The sequence below is a fragment of the Macrotis lagotis genome, chromosome 5, assembly GCF_037893015.1.
Source record: "Macrotis lagotis isolate mMagLag1 chromosome 5, bilby.v1.9.chrom.fasta, whole genome shotgun sequence".
NCBI lineage: Eukaryota > Metazoa > Chordata > Mammalia > Peramelemorphia > Peramelidae > Macrotis > Macrotis lagotis.
This window is the reverse complement of record NC_133662.1, coordinates 107,782,374-107,801,451: the sequence shown is the minus strand read 5'-3', so window position 1 is coordinate 107,801,451 and position 19,078 is coordinate 107,782,374. Positions and strand designations below refer to the sequence as shown.

The 19,078-nt window shown below is 38.4% G+C and overlaps 1 protein-coding gene across 3 annotated transcripts in view; it reads left to right on the top strand.

The window, feature by feature from the left end:
- The first annotated feature begins 258 nt into the window (after nucleotides 1-258).
- The window catches only part of BEND3 (BEN domain containing 3), a 75,489-nt gene continuing 56,669 nt past the window's right edge, over nucleotides 259-19,078 (top strand). The window contains exon 1 of one of the 3 annotated variants that reach the window (XM_074187276.1): nucleotides 259-361. The gene's annotated coding sequence lies outside the window, so the exon portion shown is untranslated. Of the gene's footprint in view, nucleotides 362-671; nucleotides 797-852; nucleotides 1,277-19,078 lie in introns of those variants that run through there. The other 2 variants (XM_074187275.1, XM_074187277.1) reach the window with 2 other exon arrangements.

The following is a 19,078-nucleotide window of genomic DNA, read 5'->3' as shown; positions in this document are numbered from 1 at the left end:
GGGGCGCTTCCGGACTCGCTCCCGGCCGGGCGCGCGCGCGCTCCGGAGGCCCACGGCGGGCGGCCCCGCGGGCCCCACGTGGGGAGGCGCCCGCCGCTCGTCCCGCGTGTGCCCCGCTGCGCCCGGGAGGGGGAGGGGCGGGAGGAGGCGGGGGGGAGCCGCCGGTTCCACCGCGGCGGGGGCTCCCTGTGTCCTTGTGCGGAAATGACACACGGAGTCCCGTCACGTCACGCGAGAGCGCAGCGCACGGACACACACACAAAGAGAGGGGGGAAACCGCGGCGCCCGCCGCCCGCAACCCCCACGCGCAGAGCCCGCGCCGGGCCGCGCCCGCCCCTGCAGAGCAGCCAGCGCGCCCCAGGTGAGTGCGGGGGGCGGCGGGGCGGCAACGGCCGGGGCGGGCGCGGGGCGGGCGCGGGCGGGAGCGGGCACCCGGGCCCGCCGGGGGGGGGGGGCAGCCGGCTCACGGCGCCCCAGGAGCGCGCGCCGGCGGGGGAGGGGCGCGGGCCCGCACACGTGCGTGTGAGGGTGAGTGTGAGCGGGTGTGGAAGCGCGTGTGAGGGGCGGAGCTCGGGGCCGCCCCGCCGCCAGGGGGCGCCGCCCGCGCCCGCGCCCCACGCACGAGGCCGCCCCGCCGCCGGCACACAAAGCCGCGAGCGGGCGCTGCTGCCGGGGCCATGAGGGCCGAGCGGGCGCACCCGGGCCCGGAGCCCCAGCCCGCGCTTCTCCCGGAGGCGCCCCGGGCCCCGCAGCCGCGTGATGGGTCACCAGAAGCGGGAAAAGCCGGCGGAAACAGGTTCTGGGGCTGAGGAGGGGGCGAGCCTTGCGGGCGAGGGCGGGGAGAGGTGGCAGCGGGGGCGACGCAACGTCACCCGCCTGCCCCTGGAAGCACCCGGCCTGCTCGCTCCAGGGGAGGACCTGAGTTCCAGTGCGGCTGCCCGGACCTTGGAGCCCGGCCACGGAACCCCACTGACTTGCAAAAACTCAAAAAAAGCTCGTCCTTTTCCGTGCCACACGTCTACATTAGGGACCTTGGCTGACAGAAATCTCCAAATGAAGCAGATTTGCTGTCCAAAGGAGAGCGGAAGCAAGAAGCAGCTTTTCCCACATGACTCATTTCAAGGAAAGTGTATTTAACAAATTTTTAGTGGATTTTTTTATTTCTTACATCACTATAGTATCTATCGACAAATAGTATTTATTTATTATATTTTTGGTTTTTTTAGGTTTTTGCAACACAGTGGGTTAAGTGGCTTGCCCCGGGCCACACAGCTAGGTAATTATTAAGTGTCCGAGGCCAGAATCGAACTCAGGTCCTCCTGACTCCAGAGCCTGTGCTCTATCCACTGCATTATTTATTTACTTATTTTTTTAAAGAAAATTTTATTTTGAGTTTTACAATTTTCCCCCATTCTTGTTTCCCTCCCCCCCACCCGCTACAGAAGGCAGTCTGCTAGTCTTTACAATAGTATTTATTTATTAGAGACAGAAAAATAGTCACCACCGATTGATGCATTGAGAAAGTCCAAAAAACATGAAATGTGTTACACCTATGGAGCTCCTATTTTCACAACTTGAGGGTATCTTTACACGCCTCTTCACCAATCCCCAGAAAGTGTAATTTATAAACAAGACTCTGCAAAAGGAATATCCTTTTATAAAACCTCATGTTCTTATGTAGGGAGAAATATCACCTTAATGGTTATTGGACTGTTTGTTCAATTGTGGGATGAGGGAGGAGACTTCACCAATCCCCAGAAAGTGTAATTTATAAACAAGACTTTGCAAAAGGAATATCCTTTTATAAAACCTCATGTTCTTATTTAGGGAGAAATATCACCTTAATGGTTATTGGACTGTTTGTTCAATTGTGGGATGAAGGAGGAGACTTGGCTGGTACTGGTAGTAGAAATTTTGAAAGTAAGACCTGGTAAAAATGTTCTGAGATGGATACAATCCATCAAGGGTATGGTTAACCTGTCATCCTGCTATTCTGAACTCTGTGGGTGACTCTTGAAGTAATCAGGACATTATTCATAGTATAGATGCTGTGATTAAAAGTAGTCTTCTTCCCTTTGAAAAGCCCAAAATTATCTCAAAATGAGAGTTCTAACAAGCAATAATTCCATATTGAAAATCAGTTTATGTACGAGGCAAGGGGAAGAGGATTGAGAAATAATATATTACTTTGGTCAGTGATCCTGGTATTTTTTGACAATACTGTTGCTTAAGTTAATTCTTTTTCTTCATTTATAAAGTGAAGGTAGGCAGAGATTATCCCTAAATCTTTGTTAATGTGTAAGATGAACCAATCTTGATCTATTGTCTAAAATGGGGAAATTATTTGTTTCATTAATTCATTTTCTGCTTTTCTCTCATTATCACCAGTAAGAGAAGGGTAGCTGTAGAGTTCATTATCTTAAAAGTTCCTTATCAATCTTTAATAGTATCGAGTTAAATGGTAGGTATTTCCAGCCCAATTTAATTCAGACCATTTCTGTAAACATTTTTTAAGCACTTATAATATCAGTGGGTGTGCTAAGTGATGATCAGTAAGATCTGAGTTCAAATCCAGCCTCAGGCACTTAATAGGTGTGTGACCCTGAGCAAGTCACTTAATCTCTGTCTTAAATTGCAAATCACTCCTGTATCTTTACCTAGAAAACCCCATGGATGGTTTGGCCCACAGGATTGCCAAGAGGCAGACATGACTGAACAACAACAAAAAGTGACCATATTCTCTATTACTTTAATGGCTTCCTTTTCCTTTTTCAGATGTTGAATTCCTTCTATCTTTTGAAAGTTCTACTCAAAAGTTACTTCTCCCTGAAACCTTCCTCAATTAATCTATCACTCTCTCTTTCCCTCCTCTAATACATGGCAATTTGCTTGTTTCCTTGGGCAAGTTCACTTCACCTCTCTCTGGGCCTCAGTTCCCTAATATGTAAAATAAGGTGTTTAGACCAATGATCTGCTATATTTGTTTGGTTCTGTCTTTAGTACCTCAGCACTATACATCATATACTAAAAATTTGTGTTGAATGTTGAAGATTATTTCTAAGACCATTTACAGTTCTCCACCTGTGATCTTTTCATTAACTCATTTGGAGCAGAGATAGAGCACTTTGTTTAAAATCAGGTCTATGTGAGTTCAGATGCTAGCTCTATCACTAAAGTCTAGTCCAGCCTGGGGAAATCACTTAACCTCTCCAGGTCTCATTTTCCTCATCAATAAAAGGAGAGGTTTGAATAGGTGAGATATAAGATTATCTGCCAGCTGTAGATCCTGTAAATCTGATCCTGCATATGCAGTTTTTCTCATTTTGAAATTAGTGTCTTAACTATGCACCCTGAGCATAATCTGCTCTTACTTTGCCTATCTCTTTCCTCTCCAGATCTGACAGTGCTGCTCTTTCCTCTGATCCTCCAGCATCTTTTACAACTTCATTATTTCAATCCATAACTTTTGTGGTTTCTGGAATTGGCTGCTACATTGGGACCAGTGCATGCCAAGCTAAAATAAAAGACTTTCACATTAGTGTCAGCTTTGAGTGCTTTTCATGAAAGTGCTGTCTAAGAGGTGATCTTGTTTTTGGGAAGTCTTGGGGTTTGTTGTTTTTTTTTTTAACAAAACAAGAATATTTGAGTCACAGTTTTTGAATATTTTTACTTTATCCCTGATTATTTAAAAACTAAAATATTTAATTTGCTGTTAGAGGTGACTATGGAGCTCTCAGAATGTAGACTGTACATATACTACCTCCACTGTTGCTGGAAAATAAATATAAACATTGTGTTTTCTCTGTCCTTAGCATTTTTGGAAAATAATAAAGCTTCTTTACATGTAAAATATGGAAGCTTTCAGTCAAATATTTCCCTGCTCTCTCTTGAATCTCACAGTCAGGTGAAAAGACTCAGGGTACAGTGAATTATAGTTGGAAAAAGTATGGATGGTTTGCTTATTTGTTTAGATACTTGTGCTAGTGAGGCACAATGGGTTCTGGTTTCAGTCCTGCTGTGAACCAGTTAGTTTTCTTTTTATTACATAGTCATTACATGTGACTATGTAATAATCACAGACTCTACCCCTTACTTACAACCTGTAGTCACAGGATCTAGATTTATAGCTGTAAGGAATTTTAGAAGTTTTCTAAGTCCAACCCCTGCTTCCCTTGGGTAAAATAACTTTTCCAAAGGTGTAGCAAATAGCTGGAGTATCTGGCTTGAAGTCAGAAAGATTCGTTTTCCTGAGTTCCAATCTGGCCTCATATACTTACCGTGTGACCCTGGACAAGTCACTTAACCCCATGTGCCTCAGTTTTCTCATTTGTGAAATGATTTGGAGAAGGAAATAACAAACTACAGTATCTTTGCCAAGAAAATCCCAAATGGGGTCACCTAGAATCAGATGTGACTGAAATGATTCAACAACAACAAACTGGTAACTCCAGAAATGATACCCTTTCCACTGTACCACAAACAGCATCCCCATCTTATAACTTGAAACTTGTAGAATTTTGAAAGTGCTAAAGTCATTTCTTGAGACAGGGTAAGAGAGAGAATAGATCAATGGAAACAATTTCCTTTCTTGGAAAAATAAATCCAAGTTTATTTCCTGTTGACTGTGAGTTAGTTGTAATGGAAAAGGACTGATAAGGAGTGTGATAGAGTAGTTAAAACAGGTACCCCTCCAATCACTGGACTTGAGCGATTTTAATCCTAAATTTTTTTTTGGGGGGGGGATCATTTAGCATCTCTAGGCCTCAGTTTCCTCATCTATAAAATGAAGGAATTTGACTAAATAACCTCTGAAGTCCCATTTTTTGCTTTTTTTAAATAATAAGCTTCTTTGTTTCCACTGTTAAAATGAGATGTCTCCCCTCTCTTTTTAATGTAATGAATTTCCTGGAATGCCACTATTTAAATTATGGACATATTTTTTGTTTGTTTGTTTCCTTCTCTTTTCTGACTTCTCAGACTGGAGAGTTAAGAACAAAGTCAATAGGATTTGAGGCCTAAGCTGAGGAAGACTGGCTTGTTAATGTAGAAAAAATATAAAACCACAAGTGCCTAAATGATAAGATGCTAAATTACAGGTAGTCAGGATTGAAGAGCTGAAAATAAACACAAATATAGTTCTGCATTGAGCATGGGAAGATGAGTTTGCCATTTGACAGCTCATGAGGACAAGCAATGACAATTACAGCTTTAGGAAAAAAAAAAAACCTTGTGGGAAAAATTGCCCTGGTTGAGAGAGGACCCGTATTTTTCAAACTGCATTAGCAGATGTAACTAAAAATAAAAACAAATTGAGAACATGCCCTGTAAGTCCCATGGGCAGAATGCCACTGTGAGACAGGCTTCTGAACAGCCTTGAGGCTCCCAATCTTCCATGTAAAAGCAAATGAGACACTAGATTACACAAGTGTAAAAAGTATGGGAACATTCTTTTTTCGTCCATAGGGATAACATTTTATTTGGTTTAACACCCAGATTTTTTTTAAAGAGAAGTTTGATAAAGTTTTAAATGCCAAAGAGAACTTTATATTTGATCCTGAAGATAATTTGGAGCTATTAGCATTTCATTGAATAGGGAGAATCACTTTGGCAGCTATAGGATTGGAAGGATGATGGTGCCCTCCACCAGAGAGAAATTCAGAAGAGAGTGGGGGAAGGGACAAGGAATTCTGTTTTGGTAATATTGGATTTGAGATGTCTTCAGGACATCTAGTTTGAAATGACCTATAAGGGCAAATGGTGATGCTGTACTGGGGTTGGGAAAGAAGCAAGATTTGGCAAGTTGCCCATAGGAATTTATGAGATTATCAAGAGAGTGTAGAGGAAAAAGGTAGCTCAGGACAAAGCTTTAGGGTACATCTCCAGATAAGGGGAAGGATGTGATGGGGAGACAGGGAGGAAGGATCAACAAGAGTGGTATGATGGAAACTCAACAGAAGACAGATTATCTGGGAGAGCAGTGATTAACAGTGTGAAATGCTGCAGGAGAAGTCAAGAAGAATGAAGATAAAGAAAAGGCTATAGATTTGTCAGTGTCTACTGGGGACTCTTATCAGCCATCCCTAGGAAGCCTGAATGAGGCAAATATAATAATGCTTGTTTCTTTAGTCTGTTCCTTTTTGCCCTAAATTTGTTAGACTCACAGTTTCTTACTGATCCTCAGGAAAAACTTCATTTTGTTGGGAAAGATATGGAGTGTCACAGGACACTTAGGGTTCAATAACATGCAGGTTTTATGCCTTTCATAAAAATCAAGCTATTTTTGAACTTTATGCAAGATTCCCAAGTTTCTCTAGTTATTTCAAGGGAGGCCAGCAACATTTATTTTAATTCACTTTAATTTAAAGCATAATATCTTCTGTATAGCATTTTTCGGAGGGAAAGGAAGTATCATGACATAAAACGATAAGTTATGGCAGTTCTAGGAAAAGGATAGACATTTCTGATTTCAGTGCTGTCTGGTTTAATTTCTTTTCTAAGCCTTATTTATTATTTTGTTCTTCAGTCATTTCTGACTTCATGACCCCATTTGGGGTTTTCTTGGCAAAAATACTGGAGTAATTTGTCATTTCCTTCTCCGGCTTGCTTAACAAATGAGGAATGAGGCAAATAGAGTTAAATGACTTGCTCAGAGTCACATAGCTAGTAAACCAGTTTTGAACTGAGGAAGATGAGTCTTCCTGATTTCAGGTCTGGCACTCTATCCACTGTACCATATAGCTGCCCATTCATTATTATTAATGACAGCTTAAAAAGTAATAGAAATGGAAGAAAATTTAGCACACGTTTAATATTGGTGAAATAATCAAATAGGAAGCTTCCCCATGCCACTGTGTGATCCTAAAAAGGTCCCATTAGCTCCCTTTGTTTGTAAAAGGAGTTATTTGAAGGCAGTGCTAAGGTTTTCATATATTCTATGGTAAGTCAGTCCTGTTTTGAGACAAATCTCAAGTGAATACACATGATTTAACAAGGACAAAAGTTAAGATGTGAACATTTTTATACTCTTGACTCAGGGACTGTTCTATGAAATCTTTGCCTGCTCATGCAGGGATCCTAAGGGGTTCATGAGTGAGATTGTGTATAGGTACAATATTTATATTCAGGAGATAAGAATTTTTAAAACAAGAATTACTAGAGAAAGACAGACAACCAACCACCTTTCTCCCATTCACTGTAGAACACAGATTAGTAGGAATAACTTAGATTGGAAAACCTAAGTCACCCTCTATAATATGGGCTATTCTTGAAGATGAATCAAAAAATGCTTTCCAGGTAGATAGCAAACATTCTTAGAATCATATCTCATCTTACTCTGGTTGGACTTAAACAGATTCCATTCTATTCCTAATGGCTTTGAATTGGGGGTGGGGATCATTTCCTTTTTAAAGGTGGGTGAATCCCAAATCATCCAGTTTTAGCTAATGACCTTAACATCCTCTTTGTCATTAGATGACCTTTTTAGGGTTACGCAGCTAGTATGTGTCAGAGACAGCCTTGAACTAACCTTCTCTTTCTTTTTTAAAAATGTCAGAAAAGGGAGGGCTTGGAGGTATTATTCCAAAACATCTTCCTAATTGATCTGGGAAAGAAAAACATAGCATAAAGGTCTTTTCTGTTTTTTTCCATTATTCAGACTTTAATAAAACAGAAACTTAGGTGTTCACATCCTATTAAAATGCCTTCAGCCCATTAGCTTTCCCAGCCAACCATAAAAGCCCTTATAAATGACCTCCTGCTCAGCTCTTTTGAGAATCCTAGAATTAGGGAGACTTTAGTATGATTTTTTTTTCTGAGATACTATTTCACCTTAAAAAATAATTTTAAATGCTAATAAATAATATAGGTACATTTTTGTGAAGCATTTATAAGGAAATAATGGTGTTTCCTAGCATAATTTGCAAAGTACATTTTTATTCTCTTATTTATGCATGCCTGAACATTTCAAGATTTTTTTGCCTGGTCTAAAATACTTAAAAGCTTTGTTCCACTGTCAGTGACCAACAATTCTGTAAACATGGTAGATTGAAAAAATTCTTAACCATTATATTTATACTTGTAATCACATTTTTTTTGCTTTATTTCTAAAGTTTGGTATGTTGTTGTCAGTGGCATGAATATTTTAAATGCTCTGAGATGGAATGAATTGATTTGACAGAAATAACTATCTTGTCTCTACTTGTGAGTGTAATTTAGAGCATAACTAACTGTTTTCTACCAGAGATTGTTTCTGCCTTTCATTTCCCCAGTGAACTTTTTAAGTGTGTTATAATTTATGATTACTAAGTAAAGTAATTGGATTTTAACATGACATGTCCATTTACTTAGGAGTTAAGAAGGCAAGAGCATAGAATCTTTATCAATCATTGCTGGGGCCCTGGCTCATCCAATTTTGTGTTCTACTCCATCAGCTTGGGTGTCTTTGTCAAATTGACCTAGAAGGCATTATGCTCCTCCTCCTTGTACCACCTCAATCTCTGGGTAGGGATTAGGTCCACTGCTTTTTAGCTCAGTTCCTTCAGAGTATACAGGTCCAGGGGACAGCTAGGTGGCGCAGTGGATAGAGCACAGGCCCTGGAGTCAGGAGTACCTGAGTTCAAATCCGGTCTCAGACACTTAATAATTACCTAGCTGTGTGGCCTTGGGCAAGCCACTTTACCCCATCTGCCTTGCAAAAACTTAAAAAGAAAAAAGAGTATATACAAGTCCAGTCCCCATTGGGCTTGAGTCCCAGAACTCTGGCATCTCTGGGCTTCCTTTCTAGGTGGACTGACTATGGGAACACACTTTGTCCTATTGTTTTTTAAAAATTCCTATCTTTGGGAAGAAAGCAGTCTTAGACACTTTCTATTTGACTGACTCATCCTCTAATGACAGAATGTATTCAAAGCACTATTTCCCTGAGAGAACCTATTGACAAGTGTATTCTTGCTTTTGATTCTAATTTTGAAACTCTTTTAAATATCTGGAAACCTCAGGGGTAAGTTCTTGCTGAGCTTGACTTTTTCATCTATCTGTTTCTCATATCCTGTACCCCCCTAAGAAGAGACTTTAGCTCTGGGGAGCATTTGTCCTGGAACATCCTAGATAGTCTAGAGCAGGATGATCTGAGAGTTGATCTTGGATCAGAGCCTTCTAACACTGTTGAATTCAAATAAAGCTGGTAGTATGTTTAGTGTAAACCATAGATCTTAATTTAATGGAGATTTCTGATCAGTTTGTTTTGACATATGATAATAAAATTTCAGCAAATACTTATTAGTCATGTAGAGTATACCAGATCCTCCAGAAACAAAGTTAGAAAAACAGTAATATTCTCTGTCCTCAAGGGGCATACGAATTCAGTTGGAGGAAATAATACAGGGTCAAAAATAATAATATAAAAAAGACAAAAGAAAACAGAGAAAGGATTAAACAAGGGTGCTTAACTTTTTTATGTCTTAGACCTCTTTGGCAGTCTGGTGTAATTTTTTTTTTTTATTTTTGCAAGGCAAATGGGGTTAAGTGATTTGCCCAAGGCCACACAGCTAGGTAATTATTAAGTGTCTGAGACCGGATTTGAACCCAGGTACTCCTGACTCCAAGGCCTGTGCTTTATCCACTACACCATCTAGCTGCCCCCCGGAGTAATTTTTTTTAAACTTTATTTTCCATTTAATAGTATTTTTCTAATTATTTATAAAGATACTTTTCAGCATTTCCTTTTATAAGATTTCAGATTTTTCTCCCTCCCACTTTGCAAAGATAGCAAGCAATCTGATATGGGTTATACATATACAATCATATTAATGATATTTTCACATATGAAAGAAGAATCAGAACAAAAGGGGAAATCCATGAGAAAGAAAACAAAAACTAAAAAAGTGAAAAATAGCATGCTTCAATATATATTCAGACTCCCTAGTTCTTTCTCCAGATATAAATTACATTTTCTGTCGCTAGTCTTTTGGAACTGTCCTGGATCATTGTATTGCTAAGAGTTAGTAGTTGATCATTTCATAGTTGGAGTGTACAGTGTTCTCCTGATTGTGCTCACTTCACTCAGCATCAATTCATTTAAGTTTAGGTTTTTCTGAAATCTGCCTGTTCATCATTTCTTTTTAAACAATAGTATTCTATTATAGTCACAGACCACAACTTGTTCAGCCATTCCCCAAATGAAGGACATCCCCTCTATTTCCAGCTCTTTGCCATAACAAAAAGCTGCTATAAATATTTTTGTATATGTGGGTTTTTTTCCCCTTTCTCCTGATCTCCTTGGAATACAGACCTAGTGGTGGTACTGCTGGATCAAAGGGTATGCCCAGTTTTTATTACTCTTTGGACACAGTTCCAAATTGCTCTCCAGAAGGGTTGGATCAGTTCACAACTCTACCTGCAGGGCATTAGTGTCCCAATTTTTCACATTCCCTCCAACATTTATCATTTTTCTTTTTTTTCCCCCCTCATTTTAGTCAGTCTGATAAGTGCTAAGTGGTACCTCAGAGCTGTTTTAATTCATATCAATACAGATAGTCCAGTTCTAGATCTTTATAAGTCAGAGCAGATATTTATTGTAAGCCTAGTATGTGCTATGTTCACTGTGCTGAATGATACAGTAACTAGGATAAGATGGTGAAGGAATGGGAGAGATAGGTATACCCCCGAATTCTAGTCAGATGAATGATGGAAAATCATCATCCAATGAATCCTTCAGCTCAACGTTAGAAAGCTTTGGAAATCATTTTACTTAATGATGAGGTACTATGATGATAAGAATGATTTTGATTAGACCTTGATTTCACCTGTTAGGGAACTCTTCCCAAATAGATCAGCAACATAGTTGTAATAAGTTATCTTTTAGAATAGCCCTGAGAGGTTAAGTGACAGTCATCTTATTTTACAGATGAGAATACTGACCCAGACCCAGATTGGTTAAGTGACTTGCCAAGTGTTAGGGATAATATATGAACTCAGGCTCTGTGACTCCAGAGCAATTGTTTTCTCCATCATAATCCCTTGGAGAACCTCGGAATTTGCATGTTGTCTGCATTTATAATTTAAACACCAGGAAATAAGTTTTCTTAGAAAAATGCTAATTTGTGGGGTGGCTGGGTGGTACAGTGGATAAAGCACCAGCCCTGGAGTCAGGAGTACCTGGGTTCAAATCAGGCCTTAGACACTTAATAATTACCTAGCTGTGTGGCCTTGGGCAAGCCACTTAACCCCATTTGCCTTGCAAAAACTAAAAAAAAAAATGCTAATTTGCGTGTTAAAGTGGTATAGGTCAACACTGTGTTGATTGGAATAATGGAGTACAAACTTGGCTCACTAAAAGGAGGGTTCTAGTGTGGTTGGCACAGCTGTTATATTAGCTTTGCCATTTGTTGTCTGTGTAACTTTAGTCAAGTCACTTTCCTCCACTGCACTTACATTCCTCATCTATAAAGTGAGAGGATTGGACTAGATATGGTTTTTAATTTGAGGTCTATGACCTTAAAAATATTCTGGGGGTGTCTAGATAGCATAGTGGATAGAGCACCAGCCCTGGAGTCAGGAAGACATGCCTCAGACACTTAATAATTACCTAGCTGTGTGACCTTGGGCAAATCACTTAATCCCATTGCCTTGCAAAAAACAGAAACATTCTGGGGGGGGTCTATAGTATTCATCAGATTGTCAGAGGAGATTTTTGCATTTCAAGAAAAAAAGGTCAAGAATTCCTGGACTCTCTAAGATTTCTTGTAGCCCTAAATCTTTGATTCTATGATCCTTGGTTTTCCTCATTTCTCACTCATGGGTCATGCTTCTCACTTCTCCATTGCTTCTCGAGCATAGAAAAATACAATCAACTTTTTTTTAATTTTTGTTTTTTTGTGAAGAATCTATATCTATCTATCTATCTATCTATCTATCTATCTATCTATAAAATCAAAGTCAAATCAGAGACATGAAGAACTACCTAGAAAATGAAAATTTCCTTAGGGACAATATTCAAATGATCTCTTTGGAAGTCTTACAGGGAAGCAGAGCTTAGAAGAAAAGGCTCTTTCATGAGCATTGTAAGGTTTTTTTTTGTGTCCTATGTTTGAACTAATTCTGCATTTCTCAAAAGAGATGCTGAAAAGTTATTAATTCATTAAAAGTTCCACTATCACCAATTATTATCCTCTTTTTTTTTTTGACTCTTAAAGTATTATGCTTACCTTTCTGGACAAATTACCTTTAGGAGCAAACTTATTTCCTTTGTAGCAGATCATACATATCCTTGTGTTTCTTTAATTCTTTTTTTAAAATTTCTCATTATTGACAACTATTCCTGAGTAATCTGAACTGGAACTTCTTTGTATATGAACCGTCTCCTACTTTAAAAATGTTCTCTTTGACTTAGGACTCCTGGAGCCTGGGAACTAAATTTATGGGTGAATTAAATCCATGGTTTCTCTCTAATGGTATCCTTTGGAATCTGTCTAGCTGTGCTATGCCCTCTGGGTCTTCTACTTCAGCACAAATTTCTATTATGAAATAAATTTTTTTTGTTTCATCATTCACTTTCAGATATTTTCCGGCAGATTACCCTTCCATGCAACCGTTATTGAGCTTTCCCTTGTACTATAGGATATTAGCACAAATAATAACATAATAACCATATCACATGTATATGTAATATATATACTCTATACTTGATAGTTCTTCATGTCTCTGCTGAGAGAATTATTTCTTTTCTAGGATGAAAATTAATCATTAAAGCAACTCAAGAATGTACCTTGTAGTTATTGTGTGTATTGTTCTTTTGCTTCTACTGACTCTATATTACTTCATGTAAGTTCCCATATTTCTTAGAATTCCTCATATTCATTATTTCTGACTGCCCTAAAGTAGCATTTAGTTACATTCATCAGTCAAACAATCAGCAAGCCTTTATTACCTGCCTACTATGTTCCAGATAATGTTCAGCCATTTCCCAGAAAATGAACACCCACTTTAATTCCAGTTCTTTGCTACCACAAAAGTGCTGCTATGAATATTTTGATATATGTGGACTTTTTATTTTTGACCTCCTTGGGGCATATGCCTCCTTAGTGAGATCTTGGAGTCAAAAGAGATATGGAAAGTTTAAGAACTTTTCTCATTTAATTCCAAATTGTTTTACATAACAATTGGGCCAAATCATAGCATTACCAAGGATATATTTAATGTGCCTGTTTTCCCATAGCCTCTCCAACATTTCCATTTTTGTCATCTAACAATTTGCTGAATATGAACTAAAACTCAAAACTCTATTTTAAAAGAAGAACAAATTACCATTTTAGAGAATGGATTTGGAACTATGCCCCAAGGACTATAAAACTCTTCATACTCTTTGCCCCGGCAATACCGCTACTAAATCTGTATCTCAAAGAGATCAAAGCAAAAGAAAAAGACCATATTTATACAAAAAATTTTTCTAGCAACTTTTTTTTTGGAGTGGCAAAGAATTGGAAATTGAGGGGGATACCCATCAACTGGGGAGTGACTGAACAAAGTTGTGGCTTATGATTGTAATTGAATATTATTGTGCCACAAGAAATGATGGACAAGATTCTTTCAGAATAAATCTGGAAATACTTATATGAACTGATGCAATAGGATACTGGGCCTGCAGTCTTCCTAGGCTGGCTTCTGACACTTAATTATATAATCCTGGGCAAGTCACTTAACTCTGCTTGCCTCAGTTTCCTCATCTGTAAAATGAGTTATAATTCTTCATAACATTTACATACCACAGTTTGGTGAAACCATTCCTAAATGATGGTTACCTCATCATTCTATTCTTTATGAATCTTCTCTTTTTCCCATTCCTTCCAGTCTGTTAGCATGGCCCTGATATGCTATACTCCAATGAATTTTATCTTTCTATACATAAGCACTAGTAAAATGAGGCAATCACCAGAAAGGGCTGTTTTTCACATCTGTATTGTCAGTTGAAACAAAATAATCTTTTTTTGCTATTGGCTTTAATAGATCTAATAACTGACCTTTTGAATGGTGGAGTTTTCCTCTCTTTCTAACTTTGTATTATACACTGAAACTTTTATTTGATCCGACTCTCTTTTTTTCCTCTCTGCTTTGCTTAGAAAAATAAGCAATCTAAGCAGAAGTCAGAGAGGAGTTGAATTTTTAGTTGTTTTTTAAAAAATTTTATTTTAAACAACTCAGCAAGATTTGAGCTTATAACTTTCTGTACTAAAGTCAGCAGCCTTGCCTCAAGCTACACAGAATCTTTGGTCAAAAAATAACGAGCATTTTTACTAGTTAAATTAACCACCAGAGAGTGATACTTTAAAAAAAAATATGATCCACCCATAAGCAGTTCATCCACTTAGAAACTGTGGACGTTTAATTCAAAGCAGTGAGCCATCCTCATCTTATTTTGGACTCATTAATTTATCTGATTCTTCCCTTCCCTGTAAGAAGCAGAGACAGTTTGAGGGGCTTCAGGGATTTGTGTCTCAAACAAATAGCTGTTTCCCAGGACAGAAAGGAGTCAAAGTAAAACAGTAGGTTTACTGTACTTGGAAGGAGGAATAGATTTTTGTCATATGGATAGCAGGGAAAGATGATGGAGATAGAAACTTACTCCTTTGATGCCTCCTGCCCCCAGCCCTAATCTAGTACCCAGCTATGAAATGAAAATCACACTATCTTCCCAGTAGCTTGATGTTTTTGCAGTTCTCTCTTCAGTCGGATAACCCATAGTTTTGAAAGGGAACAGCATTTCTGTGACTTGTTAATATTTGGGTATTTAATTTAGTATTCACAATGAAATCCCAATATATATAACTAATCTAGGATGACAATGATCACCTAGGCAGAAGGTCTTGCTAGAAAAATGTGGAGAGGTGATATTCAGTTCCCTCTCTTATCTCATTGTGACTATAGTGAATGTGTTGTCTGGGAGTTAAATCAGTGGAATTGTGTGTGGTGTATATTGCTGGCGCTGTTTAAAATGCTTGTCTTGATAAATAAATGAATCTCACACATGCACACAGAGTTGTACACACATAAATATTAAGACTTGTGACTTCTCTATGAGATGACATGTGGACAGAATTTACTTAAAAACAAAGAAAACCGGATTCTGCTCTGCTACCAGATGGAGAGGAAACTGATGGTCCTCATTCCAGCTGTAGGGCAGGTGGAGCCAAGCCTAAAGATGATACTTGCTTTCCCAATAAAAGAATCCTAAAGACTGAGAGGTTTTTTTTTTTCTGCTTAGTTTGATTCCTAGGTTCTTAATCTCCTTTTCAACTCAATTTAAATGAATCTTGACTGGAGAAATGACTATGAAAAACCATATCTCCCTTTTCCTAGGAGAGAAGTAGGAGAGGCATATATTATCAGATATAGCTAGTGGGTTGGTTTGTTTTGCTTCTATGTGGGGAAGGGAGACGAGGGTTATTGGGAAGTGACAGCAATATTTTTTTAAATCAGTACCCCAAAGAAATCAAAGAAAGAAATGACTTATAGGTACAAAATGATTTATAGCCACTCTCCTCATGGTAACCAAAAATTGAAATTCTTATAAGGGAATGGCTAAACAAATTGTGATAGATGAAGATAATGAGATATCATTATGCCATAGGAAATAATGACATGGACAGTTTTAGAGGAAACTGGATGCAGGGAGAAGTAAGCAGAACTAGGAGAAAAATTTATATAGTGATAACATTATGGAGAAAATTTAAATTTGAAAGACCATTAGATTGTGAGCTCTTTGGGGAGGGGAGGAATTTTTTCCCCCCCTTTGTATTCACAGTATTCAGCACAGTAGTGTCTGGTAGGTACATCATAGTAAATACAATATCTGACAGTATCATATAAATGAATGTGGAACTGTTTTCCAAAATAGCTAAAATCTGGAAGCTTTTTAATACCATAGGAAACATAGCAGCCTCCCTCTTTTTCTTTTTAAGCCTTTTCTGGTCCTCTTCCTCTAATTTTTTTTTCCTTTACAGGGTGACTCAGTTATTTGTTCTCCTCATTATTTTCTGACACTTGAATCACTGGGGGATGGGGGTTCCAAATTCAAGTGCTAAATTTAAAATGCCTGCTACAGTAGCTTTACAGAAATGATGTCTCCTGTTTGTTCACTAAGTCATATTCCCTACTGAGCCATGGAGCAGTATTGACTCCAATCCCAGTGCTTCAATCACAATTTACCTCCCTAGCCTCACATTGTGTTGGTTGGTCATTTCAGACAATTCTTTCTGTTCTTGGCAAAGAACCTGGAGCAGTTTCTCATTTCCTTCTCCAGCTCATTTTTCTGATGAGGAAACTAAAGCAAACAGGGTTAAATGATTAGCCCAGAATCACATAGCTAGTGATGTCTGAAACCAGATTTGAACTCAGGAAGATGAATCTTTCTGACTCCAGGCTTAGCACTGCAGTTACCTGTGCCACCTTCCTGTCCTCTGTTTTACAATGTGTCCAACAGAGAAATATCACAGAGGAATCACAAATAAAATCGACTTGCTTATTAGCATTTTGTAGTGGTATCCACTCTCTTTTTTAATCATGGTCTTCTTCAAGAACAAGGACAAACATTTAATCATAACCTAGTTTTTTCATTCTTCTATTTTTCCCTTTCCCCTTTTGTTTATTTTATGCACAAACTCTTTTCTTTGTTCATCCAAAATTTTTATTCTGTACCAGGCTTCTTCCATCATTACTATCTTTTGTATTTCGATTTTTGTGTACACATTGTCATTCATTTGGTGTAAAAATCCTTTCTTCTTATCCTCTGGTGAAATTTCTTTTATTCCGTTTTTCAGTCTTAACTGCCAGTCTTTTCTATACTTTCTTCCCACATATCATTGGACTTGATTTGGATCATCACTGTAATGATCACAGACTTATATTTGGAAGGCAACCATAGTGGTTACTATGTCCCCTCCCTCTCCCATTTTAAAAACAAGAAAACTCAGGTTTTCTCTTTCATAAAGTCAGAGTTACTTCCTCAAAATTGAAAGCTAGGATTCAGACTCCAGGTCTTTGAATCCTAAATCCAACAATCTTTCCACAGTGCTGGGACATTTTTGTGGGAGGTTAGCTAGTTGAGTCAGGACAGTTACCTATAGAGTTTTGCATTAGGGAAGCTGCTGAGTCAGGGGTTCTTAACCTCTTTTTGCGTAATAGACCCCTTTGGCATCTGGTAAAGCCCGTGAACTTCTCAAAGTAACATTATTAAATTCATTAAAAGATAGATTAGATTAAAAAGGAAACCATTTATATATGTTTTTAAAGTCCATGAACTGCATGTTAAAAATCCATATTCTAAATGAACTTCCTTTAAGAGCCCACCAGGCTAACATCATTAGATGGGGAATCCAGAGACCTGGATTTCTTCTGTGTTTGAGGGTGACTTCACCTGCACAGCAAATGATGTAATCTTTCTGCATTTGTCTCCTCTAGAATGAGAATATTAATACCTGTCAACTTGCTGCCTGATACTGAGAGAATTACCTTGTAACTATCTGTACTATACTTTGAGCTGTTCAGTTGAAGGGTGCTAATGGTTATTCATCTTGCCTTAAAATACAATAGTGAATTCCTACTGATTGATGGGAGAGGAAGTACTAAATTCTACTGTCAATCCTGGTAAAATTTTGATTGTGTGGGATATATCTTGGACTCTTGAAAGTTAATTTGTTGTTTAGTTTATTGTTTGCACTATATGTAATTTCATGTATTTAATGTTAGAGCAATTATTTTTATACTATCAAACATGATAAGGAATCCACTGAAAAGTACATATTATAGAATTCTTATGGCACCTTCTTGGCTGACCAGGATAGAGGTTTAGATTGGTGCCACATTGGAGATGCAGCTAAAGTTGTCTGAGAAGTACCTCATTGGCAAAATAAATGTGAATGCTACAAGGCCAAATTTTGCCCAGTGTGGGTGGGGGGGTTACAAATCTTAAGGAAGTGTGTTCTATTCCTGCCCCTCAGACTGGTGATTTATTAGCTGTTTGATTCTCAGCAAGATACAGCCATTTTAAACCTGTTTCCTCATCTATAACATAAGGATGATAAGACCAACCATCTTTCAGAATTGCTGTGAAAATTAAATATGATAAAGTACATAAAGCCCTTTGCAAAACAAACTATACTATGTTAGCTGTTAATATTACAGTCACAGCGCAAAAGATACCTGGGAAGAGGGAAGATTCTTTTGGCTACCTTCCCAAGAGTAGGCATAGCAGGTCAGACAGACACACATCCATATAAGGGTGGGTTCACAAGAATCTCCACTGTGCCAACTGATTTCCATAACTCCAGAGTCTCAGTTGCTCTATAATAGCCAATGAAACAGCTACAGAGGTGGCTATTGCTATTACTATTAGCAATAAATTCTGCTTTTTTCTTTTTTCTTAATTTTCCTGTTATATATTCCTATATATAAATCATTAATGATAATTCATTTCAGTTCAACTACAAGTCATTCAATACTCTACCCCCTCACTCAGTTCTCTCTTTCCCCAAGCCTTCTTTCTCTTCCCCCCAAACTCCCAGTCTCCTGTTTCACTCTCTGGTTTTCTCTGTCTCTTCTGTTTCTGTGTGTGTGTGTGTGTGTGTGTGTGTGTGTGTATGTTTGTGTATGTATATGTGTATATATATGACTAATACAACTGTTCTTAGGATATACTTAAATAATACCCATTCTGGCTGCTGTGATATGTTAGATATAGATATAGATATCCAATGTGGTACATATTCATAAACATTGTAAATCATACTTATATCACTAATTGTTTTTAAGAGAATTAGAATACAATTAATCTTGGACTATACTTAACATAAAGTCCATTTTGACTGTACTGATGTCTATATCTACCTACTCATCATAAATAAATATATAGAGATCAGAACAGCCAGAATGGACTTTTGTTAAGTATACTGTAAGACTAATCACATTCTAATTTTCTTAAAAACAATTGGTAATACAGGTATGTTTTACATGTATGTGAATACATACCATAATTAGAATATTTGATCAACCAGAATATTCCTTTCCCCCTCATATAAACTAGTTAAGA